General features: G+C 38.6%; 1 protein-coding gene across 1 annotated transcript in view; it reads left to right on the forward strand.

The window, feature by feature from the left end:
* MNAT1 (MNAT1 component of CDK activating kinase) overlaps positions 1 to 3918 on the forward strand; it is a 309615-nt gene that overhangs the window by 99410 nt on the left and 206287 nt on the right. The gene's annotated exons all lie outside the window — the stretch shown is intronic.

Here is a 3918-nt window from a genome sequence, read left to right on the forward strand (position 1 = left end):
TTGTTGTTGTTCATTATGTCATTTAATCTTTATAATAACTAATTGGTGGTGGTAGTTGTTAGTTGCCATTGAGTAGGCTCCGACTCATACTGACCCCATGTACAACATGTGTAGTTTAGCAAGAATGATATCCTTTTTCAGGGGCAGGTCCCTTCTGACAACATGATGAAAGTAGGTGTGACAAAGTCTGGCCATTCTAGCTTCCAGGAGCATTCCGGCTGCACTTTTTCCAGGACAGATGTGTTTGTTCTTCTGGCAGTCTGTGGTATTTTCTGAATTCTTCATCAACACCACAATTCAAAGGCATCAACTCTTCATTGGTCTTCATTATTCATTGTCCAGCTTTTATATGCATATTGGGTGATTGAAAATACCATGGCTCAGGTTAGATGCACCTTAGCCTTCAAAGTGACAGCTTGATTCTTAACATTTTAAAGAGGTCTTTTGCAGCATATTTTACCAGTGCAGTACGATGTCTGATTTCATGACTGTTGATTCAAGTAAAATGAAAACTCTGACAACTTCAGTCTTTTCTCCATTTATCATGATGTTGCTTATTGGTCCAGTTGTGAGGATTTTTGGTTTGTTTATTTTAAGGTGTAAACCATACTGAACACTGTAATCTTTGATCTTCATCAGTAAATGCTTCAAGTCATCTTCACTTTCATCAAGTAAGGTTGTGTCATCTGCATATTGCAGGTTGTTAATGAGTCTTCCTTCAATCCTTATACCACGTTACTCCTATAGTCAGCATATGGATTGAATAAATATTGTGACGCACACTCTTCCTGATTTTTAAACCATGCAATATTCCCTTGTTTTATTTGAATGACAGCCTCTTGGTCTATATACAGGTTCCTCATGAGCACAATTAAGTGTTCTAATATTCCTATTCTTTGCAATGTTTTCCATAATTTGTTTTGATCCACACAATCAAACACAGTTCCTAGCCTTTGCATAGTCAGTAAAACACAGGTAAACATCTTCCTGATATTCTTTGCATTCAGCCAAGATCTGTCTGGCATCAGCAATAAATTCAACCACAATTTCTGGAAGTACCTTGTCAATATATTGCTGTAACCATTTTTGAATTATTTTCAGCAAAATTTTACTTGCATGTAATTGTTTGATAATTATTATTTGATAATTTCCACGTTCTTTTGGATCTCTTTTCTTGGAATGGGCACAGATACCGATTTCTTGTAGTCAGTTGGCCAGGTAGCCATCTTCCAAATTTCTCAACATAAATGAGTAAGCACCTCCAGCACTGCATCTGTTTGTTGAAACATTTCAGTGGGTATTCTGTCAAATCCTGGAGCCTTTTTTTTTTTTTTTGCCAGTTTCTTCACTGCAGCTTGGACTTCTTCCTTAAATACCATTGTTTCTTGATCACATGCTACTTCCTGAAATAGTTGAACATCAACCAATTCTTTTTGATACAGTGACTCTGTGTATTTTTGCTGCCTTCTTTTGATGCTTTCTACATTGTTGTGTATTTTGCCCATAGAATCCTTCAATATTGTAATTCAAGGCTTGAATTTTTTTCTTCAGTTCTTTCCGCTTGAGAAATACTGAAATGAATGAAATGTTTGCACATTTCATTTATAATATTTGGTCTTCTTGAGTTATCCTTTGAAATCTCCTGTTCAGCTATTTCATTTTGTTATTTCTTCCATTTACTTTATCTAGTCTCTGTTCAAGAGCAAGTTTCAAAGTCTCTTCTGACATCAATTTTGGTCTTTTCATTGAATGCTTTCTTCCTGTATGATGTTCTTGATGTCATCCCACAACTTGTCTGGTTTTCAATTATTGGTGTTCAGTGCATCAAATCTTTTCTTCAGATGGTCTCTAAATTCAGGTGTGATGTAATCAAGATCATATTTTGGCTCTCATGGGCTTGTTTTAATTTTTTTTCAGCTTCAACTTAAACTTGCCTATGAGCGATTGATGGTCTGTTCCACAGTCAGTTCCTGGCCTTGTTTTGACTGAAGATACTGAGCTTCTCTGTCACCTCTTTCCACAGAGGTAGTCAGTTTGATTCCTGTGTATTCTATATGGTGAGGTCCATGTGTATACCCCCCGTTGATACTGTTGTAAAAAGATATTTACAAATGAATAAATCAGTGGTCTTGAAACATTCTGTCATGCCATCTCTGGCATCATTTCTGTCATGTCATAGTTGGAGCTGTGTGTCAACTTGGCTGGACCACAGTTCTGTGTGGTTTAAGCAGTTGTGATATGGGTTATTCCCATGATGGGATCAGATATATATGTTTTGAGCAGCCAATCCGTTGAAAGGGAGTTTCCCTAGAAGTATGGCCTGCTTCCAATATATTTATGGACATCCTGGGAAAAGAGACACTCTCTGTGGATCAGGATCCTGTTGTTCTGCCTACAACTGTCTGTGAGTGAACAATCCACCCTTCGGCCTGGAGATCTTGGATTCGTCATTTGTTGGAGTCAACAGCCACTATACTGCCTGCCAACCTTGAGCTCCTCAGCCCCTGCAGCTGCGTGAGTTGGGAAAAGCCTCCAGCTTGATGTTTGGTCCAAGAACTTGGGTCTTGCCAGCTTCTGTAAGTGTGTGAGCCATTTTCCTAAGATAAATTTTATCTTTCTCTGTATGTATATATAGGCTTTACTGGTTTTGCTTCTCTAGAGAACTCAGCCTAACGTACTCACCAAAGCCATATTTTCAAACTACTGATGATTTTTCTTTGTTTCCAACTTTTGCATTTCAATTTTCAGTAATCAGCAATGCATCTTGATTACATGTTTGGTCAATTTCAGCCTCCAAAAGTTGGTGATAATCTTCAATCTCTTCCTCTTTGGCTTTAGTTGTTGGTATGTAAAATTGAATGATAGTAGTGTTAACTGGTCATCCTTGTAGGCATATAGATAATATCCTATCATTGATAGCATTGTGGAGCTCTGGTAGCATAGTGCCTAAGGCAGTTGACTGCTAACCAGAAGGCTGGAGGTTCAAACCCACCAGCCACTCCTCAGAAGGAAGGTTGGACAATCTACTTCCATAGTGATACCACCTCGGAAACCAAGGAGGGGTTGCTAGGAGTTGGGTCCGACTCGACGGCACATAACAGCAACAACGACAGCATTGTACTTCAGGATAGATCTTGAGATGTACTTTTTGATGGTGAATGTGACACTATCTCTCTTCAGTTTGTCATTCCCAGCATAATAGATCACATGATTGTCTGATTCAAAATGACCAATACCAGTCCGTTTCAGTTCACTAATGTCTAAGGTATTGATCTTTATGCATTCCATTTCATTTTTGCCAACCTCTAATTTTCTTAGATTCATACTTCATAGATTCCAATTATTGATGGATGGTTTCTTTCCATTTTGAGTTGTGCCCCATTAGCAAATGAAGGTCCTGAAAGCTTCATTCCACCCACCTCATTAAGGTTGACCCTACGTTGAGGAGGTAGTTCTTCCCAAGTCGTATTTTGAGTGTCTTTCAACTTTATGGGCTTGTCTCCTGGCACTGTATCAGATGGTGTTTCACGGCTCTTCATAAAGTTTTCTTGTAATATATCAGACAGTGTTTCGTTGGTATTCGTAAGGTTTTCACAGGACAGTTTTTTCAGAAGTGCATGGCCCCATCTTTCCTCCCCACATTTCTTTCTCTGGAAGCTCTTCTGAAAGCTACCCAGCATCAGTGACCCTGTTGTTATTTGAAATTCTGGTGGCTTAGCCTACAGCCTCACAGTAACATGCAAGCCACCGTAGTATGACAGATTGACAGATGAGTTGTGGAATTAACTAGTAGTTACTATTAATGTTCAAGCAGGATTCAGAAGAGAATGTGGTGTAAGGGATATCATTCTTGATGTCAGACGGATCTTGGCTGATGGCCAAAAATACCAGAAAGATTTTGACCTTTTTTTTTTTTTT

Source organism: Orycteropus afer, unplaced genomic scaffold, assembly GCF_000298275.1.
Source record: "Orycteropus afer afer isolate SDZICR_OR568_19922 unplaced genomic scaffold, OryAfe1.0 scaffold00237, whole genome shotgun sequence".
Lineage (NCBI taxonomy): Eukaryota > Metazoa > Chordata > Mammalia > Tubulidentata > Orycteropodidae > Orycteropus > Orycteropus afer.